At 45.3% G+C, this 25421-nt stretch overlaps 1 pseudogene; it reads left to right on the top strand.

Annotated features, from left to right (window-relative positions):
• Nucleotides 1-24398: 24398 nt before the first annotated feature.
• Nucleotides 24399-25095, top strand: LOC114493185 (annotated as a pseudogene).
• The last annotated feature ends 326 nt before the right edge of the window (nt 25096-25421 follow it).

Here is a 25421-nt window from a genome sequence, read left to right on the forward strand (position 1 = left end):
GAAACATCAATGTGTGGTTGCTTCTCAAGCACCCCCTCCTGGGGACCTGGCCAGCAACCCAGGCACAACCCAGGCATGTGCCCCGACTGGGAATCCACCCAGTGACCCTTTGGTTCGCAGGCAGGCACTCAATCCACTGAGCCACACCAGCCAGGGCCTCCTTGTCTTTTAGAGCTCCCACTTCTATTTCTATGCAGCCACCAGTTCTCGTTCTAGTTCCACGACCATATTCCGACTGCCACTGTTGCCAGGCTGTCTTCCACCTCTATCCGTTCAACACACTTAAGACCAAAGTCACCACCTTCCCCTCAGACCCACTCTCAGCGTCTCTTCCTGTTTCTCGGATTCCCAGGTGTCCAGGTTCACACACTCCAGAAGTCTTCGGCGCACTCTTCTCTCTCCTCACCCACATCCAGCCAACTCCAATCTGATTGATTCTATCTGAGGCACATTCCTCAAGTGTCCCTCCGCTCCTTTGATCCCCATCTCATCTTTGCATTTAGTTGTTATGTCTCTTTAATTTTCTCCTTCATGAGGCAGTTCCTCCGTCTGTTGTTGACTTTTATGACCCTGTGGCTTTTGAAGATTCCAGGTCAGTTATTTTGTAGAATGTCCTTCAATTTGTTTTTTTTGATGTTTCCTTGTGATTAGAGTCATGCTGTACATCTTTGGCAGAAATATCACAAAAGCAATGTGTTCTCATTGTCTATCAGATGGGACAGTTTCAAGTCGTCCCATTATTAATGGTTTTGATTACGTGATTACAGTGGTGCCTGCCAGCCTTCCCTGGAGAGGTCATCTGCTCTCCTTGATAATTATGAACTATGTCAATATCCCACCCCTCTTTAAACTCTCAACTTATTCACAGGTTTATTTACTTCTGTAGGTGCTCATGATTTCTGCTTTATGAAAGAGGTTATAACTTGCTACTACTGTTATTTAATTTTATGTTCGATTCTGTCCGTGCTGGCTGGGGGAGTGACTCCAAGCTTCCTTCTGTGCCTCCAGGTCCTCATTGTCATTCGAGTACTTTCTTGGTTTCTGGCACAAGATGTTCCAGGCTCCTCTTGTTCTTCCTTAGTCCTTGCTCTGGAATCAGCCACTTCTCCAAGGAGCCCTCATTTCTTTTGGTGGAGAATAGTATTTAAAAGTTGAGATCTGAGCACTAGGTATGTGCATTGCTATTGCCCCCAGCAGACAGAGCTAGGGAATACACGTGTACCTGTATATACATGCATCTCCATCTATATTTATTTTTTGTTGACCTATATGTATATGAACAACCATACATTTTTGCCAATGTATCTAATTGCAGTCCAACACCACGGGATTTATTCTAGTTTTCTGCTTTTCCATAAAAACCTGGTTCTTACTATCCTTATTGTATTTTTTAAATTTGATCAATATATTTAGAATGTAACTAATCTCTCATTTCTTCCATCACCTTTTCCCCTGCAAAGAAGCCTTCCTCTCCTGTTTGGGATGTGATTCCCTATGCCAGAAGCTCCCCCCTGGGTGGACACCCTCCTCATCCCTCCTGGGCTCTGAAGGGAGAGACACCCACACCCTCCCTTCATGGAGGAGTCCCGTGTGTCTCCTGGGCTCCAGCTTTGGCTCCCCACGCTGGGCCACCGTGGCCCCCTCTCTCCCTAGTCACGGGGGCCTACTGTGCTCCATCCACCTAAAAGGAAAGAGGGCAGAGGAAAGGAGGGGAGGGGAAAAGGAGAAGAAAAAAGAGGAGGAGCAATATGTAATGTTTTCATTATAAAAAAAAGACAAAGGCAAATATAGTGATATGTTCAGATTTGATGAAGCTTGGGTAATTAATGGGTATGTGAGTGTTTTTTATAGTGTGTGTTTTGCTTTTCAAACTCTATGTGGCAAAGCATTTTCTTGTTAAGTTTCCAATCAATTACAGCTTAATATCTTTGTAAATACAATAAAAAGGAATATCTAGAGAAAGCAAAGACCTATAAAACTTACAACTAGATGCAACAGACACGGGTGCCCCCGTGACACCCCCGTGACAGTGTCTGGTGCCTCCCCTGTTTCTGCCCGCATCTCTCTGTCAGCCAGAGCTGCACCCCTGTGGACCGGCAACTGCTCCTGGCCTGTGGCCTGAGTAGCACTGCATTCCGGACGTTTCCATGTTGGACATATGACATTAACAAGTAACATTAAAAAATAAAATAAAACCGAGGGCCTGGCTTCTACTGTGAAAAGTCACAGGTGTGCTGTTGAATTCGTGGGTGCCAAGGTGAAGCCGCCAGCTCATCGTTGGCTGGTCTTCATTCCACTGTCAGAATGTTTTGCCGAAATACTGGCATCTGCAGGCTGGTAAGGCTGCTCTGCCCTTGACTTCTGGGAATCCAGAGAGCAAAAGAAGAGAGAGAAGACCAGAGAAAGAAATGGCAGAAGGGCGGCAGACAGAGCCGCTAGAAAGCCTCTTACAAATCACAAGGACTTCTGCGTGGGGAGGAAGTGGGGCGCCCTTGCGGAGATGATGTTAGAGGAGCTGCATCTGTGTTTCTGCAGCTCCCGAGACAAGGCCGTGTTCTTTCCAGCCTCCTTCCCAGTTCCCGGGCCCCAGTCGCTTGGAGGGCCCTGGCGGCCACTCTGAAAACCCTGCCTTTGGCTCGAGGTTTTGCAGACAGGCCAAATTCCCGGGGTCTTGTCTTTTGTCATCTCTGTGGAGATTTGACAGACGCTGTTGTTTTGGGGACCCTTGTAAACAATCCCCATGGAAGAGGAAAGATAAGTAACAGATGTGATCACCACAGTCTGAGAAACAAAACAAAGCCAAACGGAAAGCCAGGGGACAGCCTGTTCATGGTCTCCACCGGCCAGTACGGAGAGGGCTGAAGCCAGGGTTCCATCACGTTTGACTTCTTGGCACGGGCGCTCTGAGGGGCAGTGAGTGGCCCGGCACGGAAAGACCTGGGTCTCTTCACTGTTTCCTGGGAAGGTATGTGTTTTTAGGGCAGCCTTTTTGATCTGAAAAATGTGTCAGCTCAATGCCGTCTCCCTAGGAGTCCTGAAGACCACTTCTTGAAGTGTAAATTTCCCAGCAAAATATTGACCAGATTTGTTTGAAAAACACATTTAACTTGGACTTTTCCATAGTAGTTGCAAGTGTTTTTTTAAAATGAACTTTTTAGCGCAGCCATATGGAAAATATTGTCCTTCTTTCTTCGTTTGCTGGAAGGCCTCAGACTGCATTACCCTTCATGCTAATGGTGTTGCTGTCCACGGCTGACACCTTCAGAGAGATGGCCCTGACGACTTCCTAAAGGCCACAGTGAGAGGCCTGGACCCCACGCCCACGTGGTCTGAGAACAGGGTGTTCAGAAGCCAGCTCTTAGCATTCTGGGTCTGGAGTCGTTGCTCAGTCCTTTCCTCCAGGCATTGCTACTTGCTCTAGGAGACTGTTTTCCTTCCAGTGTGTAAACTGGGGTTTTTGGCTGCATGTGCTCATTAAGGAAACCCATGTCATTTGCCACAAGTGGAGAAAGAATGTTCCAATGTTCCTGGAAAACTTTCAGCTGGTTTCCATCCATGCCTAGGTTCTCCCTACGGTTTTGCCTGTTCCTCCGCTCCCCTTGAGATGTGGGGCAGAGTTACTTCTGATGCAGCCTGACTGCAGTGTGCAGCCTGGCAGACCGGCTGTGCGTAGGTAACGGATGAAGTCATTGACGTGGATGACTAACTGACATTGTAAAGTTCTGCAGAGACGGGGTGAGGGGCTCCTGGGCTGGGTTTCCGCGAGTGTGGCCAAAAACAAGATTTATAACAACCCATCAAGGATTTAATACCCTTGTGCAGACATGCTCCCAATGGAGCTTATTAAATTCAGAGGCTTATTCTAAAGCAAAGAAACTCGCTTGGTATAAAAGTAGAAATGGAGGTAGGGGTTTGGGGGGCTGAAACCTGGCCTTTATTTCCACACATTTATTTAGAACAGGACTTTTCCTAATACAAGTCCATTTGGGTGTAATTTTCTGATGCTGTTTGAGCCTGTTTATTCTAATTTCTAATTACAACAGAAAATATCTGGCGACATCCAATGTGGCTATGAATTACCCCCAGCTGAGGAACTGAAATTTTTCCATGGCCTTAAGATTTTTTAATCTGTTTCTGTCTCCTCCTTCTACATTGATTTTGTGAAAGAAGCCAGCACTGGTACTAAAGCAAAGGCACAATGGAAAACTAACCCCAGTGGATCGACAAGTATTAACCTGCTTTCAAAATAATGTGACTTCTAAGAGAAAGGAAAGACAAGCCACAAGCTGAGAGAAATGCTTTGCAAAACACATTTGATAAGGGACTTGTATCCAATATATATAAAAAATCCTGAAACTCTGCAATAAAAAAACAGTCCAATTTAAAAATGGGCAAAAGATCTGAACAGACACCCATCTAAGAAGATAAGCAGATGGAATAAGCATATTAAAAGGTAGTCAACAACTATGCCATTAGGGAATTGCAAATGAAAACAACAATGAGATACCACTGTACACTCAGAAGGGTGAATATCCAAAACACTGACAACACCAAGTATTGGCAAGATGTGTGGTAAGAACTCTCATTCACTGCTGGTGGGAATGCAAAATGGTACAGATACTTTGGAAGACAGTTTGGCAGCTTTTACAAAGCTAACCATAGTCATACCATATGACCCAGCAATCACGCTCCTAGGTATTTACCCAAATGGAAACTGCGTCCACCCAAAAACCTGCACACCAATATTTAGAGCAGCTTTATTTGTAATTGCCCTAAGCTGGAAACAGTCAAGATGCTTTTTGACAGGTGAATATGATAAACTGGGATACATCAGATAATAAATAAAAAGAAATGAGCTATCGAGTCATAAAAAGACATGGAGGAAATTTAAATGTGTATTTCTAAGTTCAAGTCAGTCTATAAATTGGGCTACATACTTTATGGTTTCAACTACATGACATTCTGGAACAGGCACAAGCAAAGAGACAGTAAAACGTTCAGTGGTTATTTGTGGGGTGGAAAGACTCTTGGGTATGATATCATCATGGTGGATGCACAATAGTGTGCGTTTTTCAAAACCCGTAGAGCTGTACAACAGAAAGAGTGAATTCTAATATAGACCAAGCCTTTATTAATAATACTATATCAGAATTGGTTCAATAATTTTAGCAAAGGCACCACACTAATGCAAGATGTTAATGATAGGGGAGACTGTGTGTGTGTGTGTGTGTGTGTCGTGTGAGAGGGGCGGGATCTGTAGGCGCTCTCTGTAGTGTGTGCTCAGTTTTTTGGTAAGCCTGAAACTGTTTTGAAAAGTAAAGCCTATTAATTTCAAAATCCACTATGACTCAAAATGGTCAATTTTCATTATAAGGGAAAATTCTGCCTTCCACTGAGTCTCGTCTCTATGCTCGTTTATTGAGGACCTTTGTTTTCCTTGTTTGTCACTATGTACCATCCCACGTAGTAGGTGCTCAGTAAAGACTACTGAATGAATATGCTCACAAAGGTTTAGACATTAAAACTTTGCTCTTATGTTGTTATGCTCTATTTGAACAGCTAGACCTTGATCAAATGCAAATCATTGTAGTAGTAGTTCATACATTTGGAATATTTCACAAGTGTCAGGTATTTTTCTAGACCCCGGATGTGTAGTAATTAATTTACTTCTTATAATAATCCTCTGCAGTAAGTACTTGTTTACAGATGAGGAAACTGGGCCATGGAGAGTGTAAGTAATTTGTTCAAGGTTATAGGACCAATAAGGGATGCAACCAAGATTCGAATCCAGAAAGTCTTCCTCCACATTCTTTCGACAATTCTTCTTAAAACTCCTCCTTGAGGAGATTTCGCCTCAGGACAGGTAGGCAGGAAGACGACAGGCTACAGCAGGGACTGAGCTCCTCCCTTTGGGGTGCTCCCTTGGGCCCAGCCCTGGCTGGCACAGCCAGCTCCTGGGTGGTTCTTCCGTGTCCTGTGTTGGGAACTGCCTTGACTGGTGTCAGAAGCTGAAACCCCCGCCTGGGCTAGGGCTGAGGGAACGCCCTTGGAACCGTAAGCCAGCAAGGAGACAAAAGCTTATCTCCCTGGCAGGAATGCTGCTTCTGCTGCTTTATTCATAACTGAACCCCAAAAAGCTTGGTCGGTTAGCCAAAGATGGGTAAGATTCCTCACGGGGGGAATGACCTAAGACAGGCATGATTACTTTGGGAGGCCCCCCAAAAGAAGGATCTGGGGGGCTGCAGCAAAAGGGGCTGATGGACCCTCACTCCTCGGCTTTGACATAGCCTGAGTTCTCCTCGTCTGGGAGAAAATCTCCTTATTGCCTTAGTTCCCTTGCTCTAGCTAAGCCTGAAACAGTGACAGGGTGGTGCAGCTCTGTGCTGAAAAGGGCAGATTCCCCTGGTGATCAGGCCTAAGAAAGAACATGTAAATTACTGTGAAACCTTCTTTGTTTAGAATGCTCTCAGGTGAATGAGAGGGGTCCAAGAGTTTGTTCCTCAAAGTCTTACAGCTCTTTGACCCCGACTCAATAGACCAGCAGAGTTCCTTGCTTTCTATAGTTCCTTACTTCCCCCTGATAAGTACTGTACTTTACCTGAATTATTATGCAAAATGAGCCCAATAAAAGCAGGTATGGATGGTAAATCAGGGCGCTCCCCACTAGGGGGGGTGGCCATTTCGTCCCTACTTCCCCACAGAAACTGGTTTGTCTCTGTGCATGTGTTTTTTCTCGCGTGTTTTTCGGTGAGCCATCCGCAGCGTTCTGTGGTCACTGCTGGCCGGTGACCCATGTGCAACAGTCCTGGGCTCACTTTCCCCCTTACACATCCACAGAGTCGACACCGAAGAGTTATTAACATTACTCACTGATTGTTCCTGTGTTTGTCTCCCTACAATTAGACTCAAACTGCTTGGCGTCAGGGATCGCTTCTTATACACCGCTCCCCACCAGCATGGCGGATGGTTAATGAGTCCTCTTGGATTGACTAACTGTTGGAAGAAGACTGACCGCTCAGTCAGAGAACGAATTTAAGTCTGAATTTCAGTAAAAATGGAGCTCCAAAGCTATGTGTGTGTTTGCTTGTTTGTTTTTAGGATGCTTGGTAGCAAATTTTTACTTTATTAGATTTGATTAATTGTGATAGTCATAGTTTCCGGTACTAGCCATGTCTCTGATAGTTCTTTAGAGGGCAAAGGGTTTGAGCCAACCATTCACATACAGGTAGAAAAGAGGTGACCTTTGGACCTCAGAGGTCAGAGGTCAAGGGTCAGAAATCGCCAGGCCTAGCTCTAGCCAGTGTGGCTCACTTGGTTGAGGCATCGTCTAGTAAACCGAAAGGTCTCAGGTTTGATTCCCAATCAGGGCACATACCTGGGCTGTGGGTTCGGTCCCCAGTGGGAGTGTGTATGAGAGGCAACCGATCAATGCTTCTCTCCCTCTCTCCCTCCCTCCTTCCCTCTCTAAAGTCAATAAGCATATCCTCTAGTGAGGATAAAAAAAAAAAAACACAAAAACCATCAGACCTAGAGGGAGAGGTCAATTTTGTGGAAATTGGAGATCTGCATTTAACTGATACTGTCACAGACTGCGTGACTGGGACAGACCGTTTAACTTCTCCGAACCTCAGTTTCCCCATCCATTTCATGAAGGTAATTCTACCTGCCTTGCCTGCTTCACAGGGCATTTGTGTCAACCCAGACTTCGGTGAGTGAAAGATCACGATATTAGACAACTTAAAAGAGAGGCGGTGGTGGGAAAGGATAGTGATGAAATACTTCTGTGATTCATTTCACTATATTTGAAATGAGAGGCTTATTGTTTGAAACGGCAGCATAGAACCATTTTTGTTTTCTGTTTTAGGATATGTAAGAGCTTCTAGAAGGGGGGTATGATCATCTGGGTCAAGGACTGCAGAAGGACACCAAGTGAATGCCCTCTTTTCTCCAATACATTTCTAAATAAATTTCCCTTTAATAGGTTTGAAATAGTCATAATCATTCCATTGCCGTGGAATTGTACCATCACAGTGAGAACTCAGCGCGTGCTTGCTGCTAATGGCGATGATTTTGGTAGTACCACTCCTACTGAGGGCAGATATTTAAACAAGGACTGAACCATTACCCTTCAACTTTCATGTTAGTTGATCAAAGAAAGACCAACAGCAAATAAGTGCTAAGTCATCCATATTCTATTCATATTTGTTGAGAGCCAGCAGAGCACTTTAGTCATCGGTAGGCGGCAAGAACAACCGTGAGGCTGCCGAAAAAGAGGTTCTCTAGGGAGGCGCAAAGCATCTCCTACAGAATTTTGAAGGTCCACCAGCATGGCATCCTGACTGCGTTTTACCTTTGGAGCCAGAAGTCAGCATATCAGCAAAGGCGTTGAGAGGTAGAATTAGGATAAACTCGGAGGTGAGCGAGTGGTCGAAACAAGGATATAAGCACCTTGCCACCTGCCATAGATGCTGACGCTGGGTCCAGGCAGAGAGTTGGTCCACTGGTGCACCCACCACCATTCCTGCTCCCCACCCCCAGGCAGCAGGAAGCAGAGCGACCTTAGCAGAAGTGCCAGAGGCACAGCCCGCCTGCTCAGACAATAGAGCACTGTCAGCCTCAGGGGATACGTGACCAGCCACTTCTCCCGCTGCCTCCTCCGCAAAGAGGGGTGGCACCAAAGGTCACCAGTGATGGAAGCCTCATACTTAGGAAACATTGTGATGTTCAAATGTGAGCACCATCATGCAGTTCTCCGGAGCAGAAGCCCGGATGGAGATTGGAGATTCAGCTGATCTGTGTGTGTGTGTGTGTGTGTGTGTGTGTTTCCAGTCTAAGAAAAGAAGCTTCAGAAAATCACTTTGCCATTGGGGGAGACACTTTGGCCCTTGGTAGAGTTTGTTAGAGACAGTTTAATTGTCTGAGAGTGTGGACTTAAAGTGAGATATAGGAGGTAAGAGAGTAAGAAGTGGAAAGAAAATGTTTGAGGGGAAGGGTACGTTTCTGCGAGATTGCAACTGGCTGAATCCACCCTGGCACCCAGCTTGGGGTCATGTGCCGCCAGGACCACAGAGAGAGGAAAAACACTGCAGTGGGGGCTGTGTCCAGGGGAGTGGCTGGAACAAAACCAAGCTTTGGCACCCCTCGCCTGTCAAACCCGTCTAGATTGGGCCTCCCCGTCCACTAGTTCCTTCAAGGCAGCTCAGGTACACCTCTGCACATTTACAGCCTCAGGAAATAGTTAATGATAAGGGACTGGGGGCTGCGAAGGGTGGAGGCTGTTGGAGACTAGTTTATCTAATCTTTCCAGGCTTCCTTGTCATTATCTATTAAATGAGATAATAATAACAATTTCTCCATAATAATTTGTTGGGGGTGAGGGTTGACTAAAATAATGTGTGTAAAGTATCTAGCACAGCGCCTCACCTGTAGTGAGTATTCCATAAATGTCAGTTACTGTTTTGCATGATATTTATGCTACAATTGGTTGAACACATGCAAGCCACTCCCACTTAATTCCAGGTAGCTGGGGAGCAGACTCAGAGGGCACTCATCTTGGTCTGTTTTCAGGAACTGAGAGCTCCTGGAAGGTAGGGACCTGTTCTTATTCTAGATATTGTCCCTAGCAAAGGGCCTGGCACGTGGCAAGCAATGTAGATGCTTACTGTGGTAAATGGTAAGCTATGTTTGTTGAATGAATGAATGAATGAATAAAAACCACACTAACGTGAAGAGAATGAGAATGAAGAGTGATGCCATGTGCCTGATATAGATATATAATATACATATACTTTTTTCCCTTGAAATTAATTCTCAGATCTTCTCTGCTGGGATCTTGGCTGACACACTTTGGCTGGGGTTGACTGGATTATTTAATTGCTGTTTTCTGTCTCTAACTACTGTGATTATGACTCAAGTAGTGGATACATTTTCCACGCTACGTAAACAACAATTATTTTAATTACAGTTTGACCTGTGCAGTATATTCTAACAACATCGCTGACTGTGCATTTGTGCGTCTGCACTCTCGGGAGTGGCGGGGAACTCCATTATGAAGGTACAAAGGAATCTCCCCTCTATGCACATGGTAATTTTAGAATTATAACATGAAGAAGTATAATACCGCTGTAATTATAGCAAGTTTGTGGAAAGAAATGGCTTTGAAATAGTATATAATGTAGGTGTATTGTATTTAGATGATATAAAATCTAATTTTATTGGCAATACACAGTTTTCGGTGCCAGGAAAAGAGGTGACGACAGATTTTCAGGCTTCCTGTTCGAGTGTGCAAGTACCTCGGTGGTTTAAGTGTGATCGAAGCAACACAATGAGTGAAATGTGCGTAGCCAAGTGTCTGGCACGAGGTAAATGTTCAGGAAGGGTTAGGTGTCACCCTTTGGCAACAGTGTATATCTAAATAAGCGTGTAATGTAAATGACTCACTGTATGCACTTTTTAAATCACCTCCACGAGGAACTCACATGTAACCCACAGCAGCTGGTAGACCGTTATGAATCACAGCACACGTTATTTGTTTTGCACTTGAAATGAACGAGGAAGCATTTTAGAGCCTGGAAGGCTGGAGAATGCTTGCGGCCTCTGGGCGGGACCCAGAGATGCACACCGCAGTGCCCTCTTCCAAGGTGCTGACGAGGACATGAAAGAGACGAGACCCTTGAGGAAGAATAAGCGAACTCCAGGTGAGGCTCACCTCGGGCCAGGTGCTGTTCCAAGTGCTCACTGCACTAACTCACTTAACTTTCACGCAGGCGAGGAAAGTGAGGCACAGGAAGTTTAAGGAAGGTGTCTCGGCCAGCAAGCAGCAGACACGATTCCGATCTAGGCTGTCTGATCCCAGGGTCCCCTTCCTGACCCCAACATTAAATGGCCCCCCCACCAAGTGTGTGCAAATGGCAGTAATATAAGCATAATCTTCAGAGAGGGGTCATTCTAGCCAAGAGATTGGGAAGGCTTCTTGGAGGACTGACATTTGAAAGGAATTTGGAAAAACCAAGGGAAAGAAATGGCAAGCAAGAGACAACAGATTCCCGGAGCCTTTGACAGCCCCTCCCCTGCTCCAGTTCTCAGGTAAACGCCTCCTCCTCTGGACTTCAAATGTCAACTGGAGTCCCTTGGTTATGCCCATGGGACATCCCTGAAGTCGCCTGTTGTTTTTCTTTTTTTTTGTCTCTTCAAAAATAGTAAATATAAGCTCTTTGTGAACAGAGACCTGCCTGGACATCTCTGTATTCTAAGCAACCAGGAGACCCTCAGGGGTTTACTGATATGATCTACCATCATCATTTTTTCCCTGAAATTAGATCTTTTACATAACAAAGTGGCTACATTTAATTTAAAGGACCAGATGCCCTATAGAAATGCACATTTATATAGTGCTGAGCTATGTCCAACACGCAGCTCATTATGTGAAACATACTTCTGTGGCTAACTCAGTAGGATTGTCGGAGCCAAAGTAAATCTTGTAAACGTACATGCCATGGAAGATGAATGCCTTCCCACTCTCTGGAAAGTTCATGTGGCATTTAAGTAAAAATAACAGTAACTCCTGCTCTTGTTCTCATTTGAATATGCTGTACTTTCCTTCTCACGCACAGAGGGTGGGGAGCTTTGCCGGTCCTGTGGGCACCTGCGGATGGGTGCTGTTTGAGGGCATAGACAATAGAGGGGAATCGGGTCACACCAGAGAGCTGAATGAATTTAAGGGATTCACAAAATTACCAATTTATAATAATAAATGTGCTCTCAAAATTCTGGCCAGGAACACTGTTTTTGGTGTTAGTTATTAAATTCTGCCCCTACTGTTATTGAAATGGCAGAATATTTGAAGCACGTATATATTTTTACACGGATGTTACTGGCTTTAGAATCTCAGACCGTTGTTACTCATGCCTACCCCGGGGACAACTTATGTAAGCCCTTAGAAAAGACCATTCCTTCTCGGAAGACTAACGTGCCTCCTGGAGATGTGGAGGGAGATTGCATTCCCTTAAAAGATTCATTTCCTGGAGTACCCAAACCTTCCTTCAGAGGCTAGGTCATTTCACCTCCTTTAGGATTAACCCCAACTCTGTCTTTTTTCTGGGACCCATCACTCACGGACACGCGCTGGGCTGCCTGTCTCAGTGTCGCTGGTTCACCCCTCAGGGCCTCTCCATGTCCACTTCTGGCTGCGTTTCGTCCACGCCCCAGGCAGACTCCTTTCTCCAGTGGGTGTCCAAAGTCCACACTCAAAGGTGATATTAAACATTATTTTATTCATAATCTGAAATAGACTTCCTTCACTTGCTCTTTCTTTTCTCTTTTTTGGATTTCATCTATTTACAGAGAGGCAAAGGCAAGGAGAAAGAGAGGGAGAGAAACATCAATGTGTGATTGCCTCTCATATGCCCCCACAGGGGACCTAGCCCGAAACCCAGGCATGTGCCCTGACTAGGAATTGAACACTCAACCCTTTGGTTCAAAGGCAGGTGCTCAATCTACTGAGCCACACCAGCCAGGGCTCACTTGCTCTTTCAATTAACATTTGATGAGTGCCCAGTGCGTGTCAAGCACTGTCTGCCAGTCACAGGACCTAGAGTGATTTATGAAGCAGACAGGTTCCCAGTCTTCAAGGACTTAACAATCCAAGGGGGAGAAGAAAAGAAGATGAAGAAGAAGTAACTTATCACAGCACTATGTGATTAGGTCTGTGAAGGGAGAAACGGGAGGGAGTGCCCACAGAGAACAGACTTTAAATCTGATATAGAAGGGTAGGAAGGAAGGCTTTGAAGAGGGTGTAGAGAAGGTGGAACAGAGTGATGATTAACAGATTTGGGAGAGCTGGGTGCAGGACCAGAGGTGGGAAAGAGCTGGAATGATTTTAAGAAGGAAACGAGCAGTGTAGAAAGAGAGTAAGAAAGAAAGTGATATAGGTGACATGGGAGGGGCACACAGGGCCACACATGGGAGGTTGGCTTTTGTTTTAAATTCAGCGAGAAGCCATCGAAGGCCAAGGAGGAAGTGCCATTGGTCAGATTAATGAACAAGCATACTGCCCATTGAAATGGCTGGGATTGAAAAGACAGACAAACATCAGGAGTTGGCAAGGACACAGAGCAAACGGAATGCTCACATGCTGCTGCTAGTGAGAGCACAAATGGGAACAGCGCTCGGGAAACAGGCATATCTCAGAGTGTGCACAGCCCATGCCCCAGCAGCTCCGCTCCTCGGTGTAGTCCCGACAGAACTGTGTACAGGGGCTCACTGAAAGTCGGGTGTGAGCATGTCCACAGCCACAGGGGTATTAGTCTTGATAGCTAAAAGCTGGGTACACAGTAGCCATCAACGGTCGGGTGGGTAAATAAATTGTGGGGAATTCATACAATGGAATATTTCCCAGAAATGAAAATAAACAAACTACAACTTACAAGCAAGAACATGAATGAATTTCAGTAACAAAGTGTTGAGTGAAAGGAGCCAGATACAGAAGAGGACACACTGTATGATTCCATTTCCAGAAAGTTTTAAAGAGGCAACACCAATCTATGGTGTTGGAAGTTAGGATAGTGGGAATCCCTGGCAGGGGGTAAGTGTGGGGAGGAGGGCGGTGAGGGGATTTCTGAGATACTGGTTAGGAGTGTGTTCATTTTATATGAAATCATCCCTGAGTTATATACTTTATACTTTACTTATACTTTATGTAGAATCCCTGAGGTATACCCTATGACTTGGGCTCTTTTTGTATATAGGTGATATTTCAACAACATGTATTTAACTGCCATAAAAGATAAGAGTTTACACTTAAAAAGAGCACCCTGACTGTTGAATGGAAAGTGGGTTGACTGGAGGCAAGAGATGCAGAAAAGCAGTTAAAAGGTGGTTGATTCCTGGTGACAGCAGTCTTTTGGGACTAGGTGGGTGCACTGGAGAGGGAGCGCAAGGGGCGGAGCTGAGATACTATTGAAATTGGAAACGCTGGTGTTCGTGCTGTCCGTCTCCACCAGAACCAACAAGGAGAGAAAAGGGTTGAATCTTTATGGGTGCTTTATTCAGGTGGTTGGTGATCTGGTAAGATGGTGGGTTATGCACCCTAAAACCTATCTCAACATCCCATCTCAAACCGACCTTTTTATAAAGAGAAGAAAGAGTAGGTAAGGGGTTTGGGAAAAAGGTTAACCAGATGAGAGTTAGGGGCAGTGATTTTTCTAGGATTTCTTTATTTGCTGATCAACATTTCTTTTCCAAAAAAGTTTTTTTTATTGATTTTGTTAGAGAGAGAGAGAGAGAGGAAGGATGGGGAAGGGGAGAGAGAGAGGAGAAAGAGAGAGAGACATTACTTTGTTGTTCCACTTATTTATGCGTTTGTTAGTTGATTCCATGACATGCCCTGACTGGGGATCCAATTCACAACCTTGGCATATCAGGGAGATGCTCTAACCAACTGAGCTCCCCCGCCAGGACAGACAATTCTTTATCTGCATGGCTGATACTCCCTCCCTCCTCCCTGGAACACAGTGGCTCAGACACATCCTGATGGCTCACAGACCCCCCGGTTCACAAAGGTTGAATTGCTCGTCAACCTCCTGGAGTCACACAGGTCAAGCATTCCAGTTCCTAGAGTAACAGTGTTCCATAGGCATAAATCAGTTAAGCCTATCAACAAAACTGAATAATGGAGGGTAAGGGAAAAGGAAAAACAAGGTGAACTCCTAGATTTGGAACTTGGGCAACGGAGAGGATGGCAGTGATGCCACTACCTGAGATGGGAAACACTACAGAAGAACCAAGTTTGCGGGGAAATCTATAGCTTGTGAATCAAGACTTCCTACCACCTCTACTGATGTGAGGCTGATCCTGGGGGAAATGGGGAAAGTCAAAGTGACTCAGAGCAGCTATAACCTTGCCAGCCCTGAAACGAACCCTGAACAGAAAAATGAGGAACATTCCCATTCAGAATGAGATATTCTCTTCCTAGAATTCCACAGTCTCTCCTCCGATTCCTCTCCACTCCTTTAGCTCTGGATCTAACAAGCAAATTCCCACTACATAGGGAGGATGCCAAGGATATCCTTACCTTCCTCTTTCTTGTGCAGAAAGCAGAACGTTCCTTTGTCTTCCCTGTAGACCATAGATAGTTGCAAGCAAAGAGAAAACTTTTACAAGGAGAAAAAGGAAAGGATTCCAAATCCCATTGGAGACACAGGGGAAGGGAAAATAGAGGGTGTTCTGAAGGCTCTAGGTTCTAACCCAAAGGACAGGATGTTGACAGCTGCGGTGCTGGGGCTGCTGGGTGCAGGTGGAGGGGTCCAGGGCCAAGCTGGAGAGACGCCAGGGACCCGTTAGAATGGGCTGTGGGGTGGGAGGTGCCAAGGATTCTGCAACTTGATCTTCCAGTCACTGGAAGGGCTAGTGGAAGGGGCCACTGAAGGGCTTTGAGTAGCAGTCAGGTTTGCTTTTTAGATGGGTCCCTCCTCCCTCAGTGCTGGGGAGGCTGGAGTTGGGCAAAGCAGGTGGGAGGCTGTGATCAGTCTCAGGGAGACATGCTGAGGACTTGAAACAGGGCCATGGAGGCAAGAGGGAAGGAAGGAAAATCCGGTGCAAGGAGAGATCTGGGAGATAAATTGGGAGGTGTTGGGGATTGAACAGATTCAGTTGGGGAGGGGAAAGGGCTAGTCAAGGATAACGCCCCGCGTGGAGGGCCACTTGGAGTGGTGATATCGACAGTGGAGATAATACAAGAAAAGACACAAGTTTGGAGGAGTGGTTTGAATTGGACCGGTTGAATCCTGACCTGGTGAGAGCCTAAATCCCACTTCCAGAAATATCCTCATTGTTTAAGACACACCCCTACCCTTAGCCCCAGGCACAGAATCCCTAGCTGCCCGGTTTTGTTTATATGCTAATAGTTTGTTTCTTAATTAGTAGATTTTAAACTTCTGGGAGATAGCTTTCTAGTTCCTATAATTTCTCTGGTGCTGCTTCCTGGTAGCCCAGCAAGCACCCAGCCTTGCTCAGGGAAGGGGCTCAATAAGCCTTTTGCTTTTTGCAGCATTTATGTGGTGCGAGTTGTAATACTAGAAAAAAGGCACAGGGACAGGAAAAGTTACCCTGCTCAGGTGAGAGGAGAAAAAACGCAGTTTACTTCTGAGTTTCTTGACTAGCATCTCTATCCCCATTCTGTTTACAAAAACTATTTCTAATTTTAAATGATGTGACCCCGGCTGTCAGGAGACCATCCCTGGAAGCCTGGAGGGTCCCTGTTCTTTCCTCACCTGAGAATGGCAGCAGGGATACATCCTCACTGCCCCCCTCCGTTTGTGTGGTCGAGTGGCAATGAATCGCTGCCCGTTCAGCCCATGGCTGTGAGGGGCATCAGGTAAACTAGCATATTCAGAAGACACTTTTGGAAAATTACATGGGATTATGGGGTCATCTAAAGTGGAATAGAAAAATTAAGTGAAATAAAAGAAAAAGATCCATCCTTTTGGCGATCTGCCTGGATTTGAACGTATCAGGATAATTGAAATATTATTTTTCACCTACTTTAAGGTAAGGTGTGACGCAGCTGGCATTCATCCTCTGGAAAGAGGTGAGACTGTGATGTAAGGGTGAGCTCTTTGTCACACAGCTTTAGAAAGGAATGTGTAATGCTCCTGGAGAGGGCTGTGATTTTAACCAGTCACCTGGGCGAGCCAGTGAGTTAAGCAGCATCCATCAATATGCTCTTCCTCTGTCATCCAGGTGGAGGGGGGGAATGGGTGGCAGGGAACTCTGGGGTGGCCAGTTCCACTTTCTCAGGTTTTATTGGCGACTTGAGGGAAAGCAAACAGCACTCAGACAGGCAGATAAGATAACCACTATCTGAAGTGTGAGCCTGCAATTTTAAGTTGTTTTTTATTGGAAAAACATTAAATCTCATTTAAGTGTTAGGCCAAAACTGAAGTATTCAAGTACATACCTACAGACAATTCATTCATTAAGCATGCAGAATAGATATACAATGTGAATTTCTACCTGCAATAATAATAGACTAGTTTAGTAGGCTAGGTATTCGGTTAAACCTCATGAATTGCTGAGGTTCTGCTGGTATCGGACCTACAGAAACAGCAGTTCATATACTAAAGTTGTCGAGAGTAATTCGGATTCTGACATTGGGACGTTCAGGTGACCCACAGAAATCTCCGACAGCATTTGTGTTAGTCATTCCTTACCTATTGCACGTATCATGGTTTGGTGTGTTTCTAATTATCTCAAGGAGTATTTCATTATATCTCAAATCAGATTTACACTCATGTATCTGTTTTTACAAATCAAATCATGCTGTTGCACCCTTACTTAGTAGAAGGTGGGTTAGTGGTAGAGAATGAAATGCAAAGATGGGACATCATCACAATCGTGCCCAAAATCAACCACAGTGGAAATAGGTATTGGAGCTGAATTATCAAGGTTCTTCTTCAAGAGGTATGCATGTATCTGTTAAGTGTTGTTTCTGTAGGAACATGACTTAACCATTAAAAACGTGTCTTTTAATTGGATAAATTACTTTGGTTCAATTGGCCTTAATGTTCCCAAGTAGACATAAACAAGGCTGACCTACAGTAATTATACTGGGCATTTCACAGGGCTGCCATGGAAAAATTGTTAATAAGGCATGTTTCCAATAATGCCTGCTGACTTCAGACTGCTGTTTCCATGGGGGAGCCTCAGGAAGCTAAACCTGTTAGCTCCAGAATGCAGGACAGTCTGTCAAAGTACTCTGTGTGTGTGTGTGTGTGTGTGTGTGTGTGTGTAGTAAATGCAATGGTGCCATACTTTACCAGCAGCTAAGATTTTTGTTTTACTGTTTGAGAATTTTAGCAATCAAGGCAGATTGAACATGATGAGGCACTGATATTGGCCACGGGAGCCAATTTTGGACATTTTAATTTGAGTTGAACTTAAGTTCAGGCCCTGAGTTATCTCTTTGAAGTCCCTGCAGGCCTGCTGCATTTCTAGCTGCTCCAGAGCTGCACCCCAGCACCAGCCCGGCCTCTGATGGAGCCACGGCGGCGCCTCTCCCGGCTCTGGCCTCTGCGCCTTTGCTCAAGCTGCTCCCTCTGCAAGGAACCCCTCTCTTCCTTTTCTTTCCTGGTCATTTCTACTTATTCTCCAGGTCTTAGTTCAGACACTGTCCCAGGAAGCCTTCCCCAACCTCTGAAGTTCCGTGAAGCACCCTGGTTCTGCGTGTTCGTGGCTTTCTATTTACACCTCTATGTTATCACCAGCTGTTTTATGTTGAAATTACCTGTCGACCTAGCACAGAGCCTGACACTTGGTAGGAGATGGAAAATGGCTTTAGTTTTTGTTGCATCGCACGCCCTCCTCCCCTCCCCTCCTTCACACTGACACACACACACACAGTGTTCTGTGATGACTCCAGACAGGGTCGGACTTCAAGTGGAAGTTCAGGCTTGTTGAGGGCTGGACTGGAACTGAACCAGTTTCTAGGGGTGACTGGGGACTCTGAGGGGAGGGAGAGGCCCTGACCTGGTTCCTCTCCAGAACATTTGGGAACACTTGGCTTCCTTTCAGGCGCTGATTGTGGACTCTCTCCCAGAAGAGACCTAGCTAGAGCCTGAGCTGGCCTCGCGCACCCTCTAGTGGTTTAAAATCACAGCCAAGCATAGCAAGAACTCAACGGAGAGGTCGGGTTTTCTGCAAGGGGGAATCCGCGTTAACTATTGAGCTGTCTACCACAGAGTCAAGTTATTTCATAAATACACTTAGGGAAAAATAAGATAATTAACTAAATGCATGCACATTTAGACTTGGACCCTTAAAGGGCCTTGCGTTCTTTATTTTGTAGTGCATGCTCTAACAGGCTGCATGTACCCAGTGAATAACTGAGTGTGTGCTCAATCAAAGGCAATCACTCTGTCATTGTCAGCCGGTGAAACATTAGCTCAGGGAGCTGGGTGACAGCACGTGTTCCTCTTATCTTCCCAAGACAACTTCATCCCAGCATGACACAGGAACGAGATTTGGGGATGTCAGGAGTCTCGGCTGCATTCAAATTCCAATCCTAGGGGAACCAAATGGTCTCTTTTGAACAAGGACAGTTTCTTAGCTGAGTGTATTCCATCACATTGTGATTCAATAATCAGAAAATTATAGTTCCTGTGGGACACTACCAACCATCATTTCAAAAACAGGAGAGGACATTCTGTAACTGCCCCAAACATACACTTCTTATGGCACCTAACTTTCTGAGTCACTTAAGAAACAATAGCAGAATATACCCACTTTCCTCATAATTGTGCACAGTTTTAAATATCACCTCCTCAGGGAAGATTCCCTGAGCTATGGGGCCAGCTCTGGCTTCCCGCAATAGCCTCCCGCAGCCCCAGATGACATCAGAGCCCTTGTTATGCCTGCCATTTAATCAGGGCCTGGTTTATTTTCCATCTGTTTTCCCCACCAGAAGCTAAGCCTCCTAGTGCAGAGGTCTTGTTTGTTTCTCTGCCACACACCCCAGGGTCTAGCACAATGCTTGGCACAGGAGATGCTGAATAAACATTTGTCAACGCCTGATAAAATCCAGCAGCCCAGCAGGTCATTCCACGTGGGGGAGACATGCAATGTGAGGTCACAGAGGGAAGCTGATTTTGATTCTTACTTTAGGGGCATGAGGGGCTCCTTCACTCAAAATGAGCAGAAGGAACATATGATTAAAGACTCAGTGGTAGCTGGCTGGAACAGTTGAGATTAGCACCCAGAAGACAATGCACATATGTAGCCACACGAATGTAGGGAAAAGAGAAACTCAGAGTTCTCTGCTTAAATTCCTGAACCAAGCAGGAGCCATCATTTCCATGCCTCATGGGCTGCATTTCCCTGCCAAACACCTGGTGGAAGTTGGCTGGAACTCTGGCGATGGCTGACCTAAGGATCATTTTATTACCTCCAAATGTGGGCATGATGTTTACGTTTCTGAAGGCGTGTTTTTGAAACACTAAAACGCGATGAGACTGTACATACATTGAAGATATGGAAGCAGCAGGGAGAGAAGGCCGGAAGTGTGCAGACTCGAAGAATATAATAAGGGGCAAGAACAAGAATGCAATGGAGAATGAAAATATGAGACCAGGAGAAAGGAGATGGAGAAGAGAACCGATGTGTGCTTCTTTTGTCCCCTTCAGATTTCCGTTTGTGTCGCTGACTATCCAGAGACGAATCGAGCTGAACAAGCGGCGTGTCTGAACGCAGTGTTGTAAACACACACACACTTGGAATCCCACAGGAACGCTGTAAATGTGAGCGCGTCAGCAGCGGGGGACACAGCCGAGTCTCGGGCAGCTCACCGGGACAGGGCACAGCTGCGTGCACACTTTCACCCCTTCTATCCCCGACATGCTTCACTTCTGAGGGAGGGTGGGTGTGTGCACGATTAGGATGAGCAGACCCTTTCTAGCTTTCTCTGCCAGGATTGTCCACCAAAGAATGCTCGGCCTAAGCAAAAGTCTTAGAAGAGTTTATTTGAACCAAAATGACAACAGTTGCCAGCAAAGAAAGTCTCAATGGATTGAGAAAGTGCTCTGGAGAAGGGCCGTTTTGTAGCTTATTTAAGGAGGGTCACGTGAAGCCCATTGGTGGAAGATGAATGAAGTGGGAGAAGGACTGCGGAAAAGCCTCTGGAAGTGGATAGGAGTAAATTGGGGAGACACACGCTCCCTTCACATTAGTGGGCACAGGAGGGCTGACGGTGGACATTTGCAGCACAGAGAGGTGGCTGGTGTGTGGGAAACGAGACAGCAGTGAGGGGTTCTGTCGCCTTCTGCTCCGTGCCAGTGGTTGTGCACCCAGACGTCTGGGAAAGGAGATTACTCTGACATTTCAGAGGTATGTTATCTTAGGTGAAACACACAATAGACAGGCTTCCCTAAGGTAAAGGTTGACTTTTGTTCCAGGAAGCTATGGGCCTCGGACATGACTACTGTCATGACCTGCTTTTAGTTGGGAATGTTTATGTTCAGATCATCCTACGTGATTATTTTCAGTCTTTGAGTTTCTAAGGCCCACCATGTAGGCCTCGCCTGAGCTCATCAGGTTTAGTATGTGGCCCCCTTTTTGGTTCACAATCCCCCCTTTTGGTCATTAATCAACACCCAGGATGCATTAACCTCTTGGCTGGATAAGGTGGTCCCATGGTGCTACGAGGGCTCCTTCCAAGGAGGTCTTAGTGTCGGTGTTGGTCTTGCTGAAGTGGTGGACCACTGGGGGTGGGGCAAGACCATAACCTTGGATGCAAGTCAAGGCTGAATTTTTCTCAACAGGGAAAGGCAAATAAATGGGAGGCAGTCAGGTCTCATGGGCCTTCATTAAGAAAAAACAAAACAAAACACTTTGAGTCATTTCTAACCTGCAAGCTACCGTGGCCCAAGGTTTGCTGTCTGCCTCACTTTTCTGCATTTTGCATCTAGTATAATATTTACTTATAGTTCGAGACACAACCACACATCTCTTCAGTTCTCACAATCGGACTGTGCGATGGGTCACCATTTACTGGTGGTATTGTTATTATTACTTATTATTAATTATTTTAATATGACCCATTTATTTCCCATTGGGAGCACGCGAGTGTCATCCATTATTGACTGATTCCTGCTAGCTGTGCAGTTGGGAACTGTAACTTTAAGGTTTAATTGGGGCCAAGGCTATAAGAACACAATGGTATAAATTACAATTATCATCTAAAATTTTCCAGAGATCAAGAGGACAGTAAGAGCTTCATAAGTAAATGTCCTGTGCCTCAGTGGCTGATACAGTGGACATTTTTTTTTGAAATAGCCACATCAGTTTCCACTGGAATTAACACAGTTAGTCATCTTTGTTGGGCTAAGAGGTAAGTATGTCCCCATAATTGGGTTGTAGTGTTTATACATAAAATTCCTTTCTCAAGATTTCTTTCCATTAACCATCTACGATTTCCCTTGTCCTTCTTAGTTTGTCTCTTTTTGCTCATTCAGAAATAACCAACTTATTAGGATAAATTGCTTCCTTTTAACTTCTCTCAAAAACACACATATCCCTTTCCTTCCTTTTGTGATAGCATTTCTTCTAAATTTCAAAATAGAAACCATAAGCAGAGTATTATTGATAATACAAAGTTATCTTATACACTTTCAGCAATTATTAAGAGTTGGGCTATATAAGCACGAGTTCTGAGAAAGCCCAGAGAACAGGTATAACTATTGTTCTGACTACTATTATTAGCAGACAGGTAAAGACAACAAAACAGTGGTCAATGTCAACTTGTTAGGTATACAGGCCTTCCTGATGTCTTGGGACAGCTGTCTGCCCCTGGCGGCAGTGGCTTTCACCTTTGAGGGGTCTGTGCTGCCCGAGGTAGGGGGAGGTGAGTGTCAGATGGGGCAGACACCCCTTTGCAGTCAGGCACCATTTTTTTTTTCTTTCTGAGAAATGCGAACCTTGTATTACACCTTTAAGTTTAGCTGCACACAGATTAGTTAGTAATACTTGGTAAGGCCCCTTCCAGTGAGGTAGGAGAGAGTCTTTAATTGATGTCTTTCCCAATGGACAATTTCTCCTGGTTGTAAGTCATGATCTTTGAAGTCTCCCTCTCCCAGGAGCACACTATGAAATAAAATCAGTTATTAATTTATCGATTTCTTTAAGCTGGTTGATAAGTCCTTGATAATAATTCAGAAAGTCCCCATTTAGTAAGGTTGGTTCATATGGCCCTTTGTCCAGAGGCAGAGGGTGACCAGTGACTATAAAATAAGGGGAAAGACCATGTTTACTGAAAGGAGTAGATTTCAGGTTGAGGAGCACTAGAGGGAGAGCTTCTGGCCAGGGGGGGTGAAAAGCTTTTACATTTTTTCTAGTTGAGTTTTAATTATACCATTTGTACGTTTCACCAATCCAGAGGACTGGGGCGAGGAGCCCAGTGAAAACGCTATTGCACAGGCCAAGCCTTGCAGACAGGCTGCGGTCTTTGCCCAGGGAAGTGAGTTCCTCAGTCACATAGTGACCGTCTGAGAAAACACACAGAGCGTAACTAACACAGATGTGTCTCCTTGAGACGGTGGCATTTGGATAAAATCCAATGACCACACTTCAGATGAACCTAGAGGAAGGGGGAAATATCCTTGGGATTCGTGGGGTGATTTTCCAGGGTCATATTTTAGACACACAGGATGTCTTCCATACACTCTATGAGCTACAGAAGAAGAAGGTTTCCAGCAATACAGGGGTTGGCAAAAGTAGGTTTGCAGTTGTGAATACACAAAACAGAGTTTACTCTTATATTATTTATTATGTATTATTTTCCATACAAACAACTGTAAACCTAGTTTTGCCTCCAGCCTGTATTATTTACTCCATGAAATCATCTTCTAAGGACCTCGATGTGTTAGCTCAGGCACATGTTGAATGTAGATAATTGAGCTCCTATAGGTGGATTGGTTTCTGAATGGGTCCAGACAAGATCTGCTTGTCTGGTTCAAGCCCCACTCCCTGTTTTCATATCCTCTTTCCTTCTTCTGTAGCTCTCTGTTGGAACTGTAAGAGACAGTCTCATTGACTTAATAGGAAGCAAGGGGCATTCTCTGGCCTGAATGATTTGGCTGTTTCATTTGGCCTGTCTAGCTGCAGCATCAGTCACATGGTTTACTTTTCCTTCCACGGTGGCAGCATTCGAATGTCCTGGAATTTTGATAATTGCCCATTGTCTTGGTTGCTGCATGGAATCTAACAATTCTGCAACCAGTTTTTCATTCTGTATGGGCTGCTCTGAGGAAGTTAAGAAGCCTCGCTGCTTCCATAACATTCCAAAGTTGTGAGCTACACCAAAGGCATAGCAACTATCAGTGTAAATATTGGCTATTAGATCTTTGGCCAATTGACAAGCTTGACTTAGAGTTAGAGCACTCAACTCACCCTATCAGGCAGATCTTATTCAAGTGAATAAAAACCTTCAGTTATATCCATCATGGAGGTTAATGCACATCCAGTTTGGTAATGTTCCTGTTCAACTTTCAGATGTGATCCATCTGCAAACCAAATTAAGTCAACTTTTTCAATAAGTTTCCTGTAAATCATTCCGAGGAACAAGAAGGTGGTCAGTAAGCAAAATACGCTAGTTGGATGTCTTCATCCTGCAAAGGAGGCAACAAAATTGTTGGGTTAAGATTGTTACATCTTTCTTTTTCGAGAAAACACTAAATGACAACGACATTGGTGACTCAGAAGGCCTGGAGGCCCCAGGGGCCTTGGAATGGAGGTCATGGCTGTTTTTCTAGAGGATTTGACAGTGGCATTTAGGGAAAGGTCATGACTGGGGTTGAGCCTGGGTTTGAAGCTGCGGGTTTCACAGAGGCCAGGACAAGGACAAGGAGTGGATTCTCATCACCAAGCTGGGCTACCTGGTCAAGGACATGGAGATCAAGTCTCTGGAGGAGCTTTGTCTCTTCTCCCTGCCCATCAAGGAATCTGATATAATTGACTTCTTCCTGGGGAATCCCTCAAGAGCAAGGCTTTTAATATTATGCTGGTGGAAATGCAGACACACACTGGCCAGAAGACCTGGTTCAAGGCATGTATCTTTGTTGGGGTCTACAATGGACATGTTGGTCTGGGTGCTGAGTGCTCCAAGGAGGTAGCCTCTGCCATCTGTAGCATCATCATCCCAGCCAAGATCTCTATTGTCCCCATGTGGTTAGGCTACTAGGGAAGTAAGATCGACAAGCCCCGCACCATGCCTTGCAAGGTGACCAGCTGCTATGGCTCTGTGCTGGCACACCTCATCCCGAAGCCTAGGGACACTGGCATTGTCTCAGCTCCTCTGTCCAAGAAGCTACTGCTGATGGTTGGTATTGGCAACAGCTACACCTTAGCCAGGAACAGCACTGCCACCCTGGGCAACTTCGCCAAGACCACCTTTGATGCCATCTCCAAGACCTACAACTACCTCACTTCGACCTCTGGAAAGGAGACCGTGATCTCCAAGTCTCCCTACCAGAAACTTACTGACATCTCGTAGAGAACTACACCAGAATTTCTGTCCAGAGGACCCTGGCTCTCGCTGTGGCTGCCACATAATTTTATACAGGAAAAAAAGAAATGAATTAAGCCTGTTTTTTGTTTTTTGTTTTTTTTTAAGACTGTTACATCAAGTTCAAGTAGTATTTGGTACAGAAAGCAAGAGCTGGCTTCCTTAGAAGCCAGTCGACTGTCAGAAGTGTTGAGCGCGATGAAAGTTCAGTGGAGACTCAACAGAATGAGGAGCACAGGTAGAGGAGAGGCTGTGACTGCCTTCTGTTCGTTTGCACAGCATGGCTGCAGCGGAGGCTGTCCTGCAAGATGGGGATCGTTTAGCTACTGAGTCTGACTACTGACTGTAATATTCTGTAGGTCTGTGATGATCT

The sequence above is a fragment of the Phyllostomus discolor genome, chromosome 1 (genome assembly GCF_004126475.2).
Source record: "Phyllostomus discolor isolate MPI-MPIP mPhyDis1 chromosome 1, mPhyDis1.pri.v3, whole genome shotgun sequence".
Classification (NCBI taxonomy): Eukaryota; Metazoa; Chordata; class Mammalia; order Chiroptera; family Phyllostomidae; genus Phyllostomus; species Phyllostomus discolor.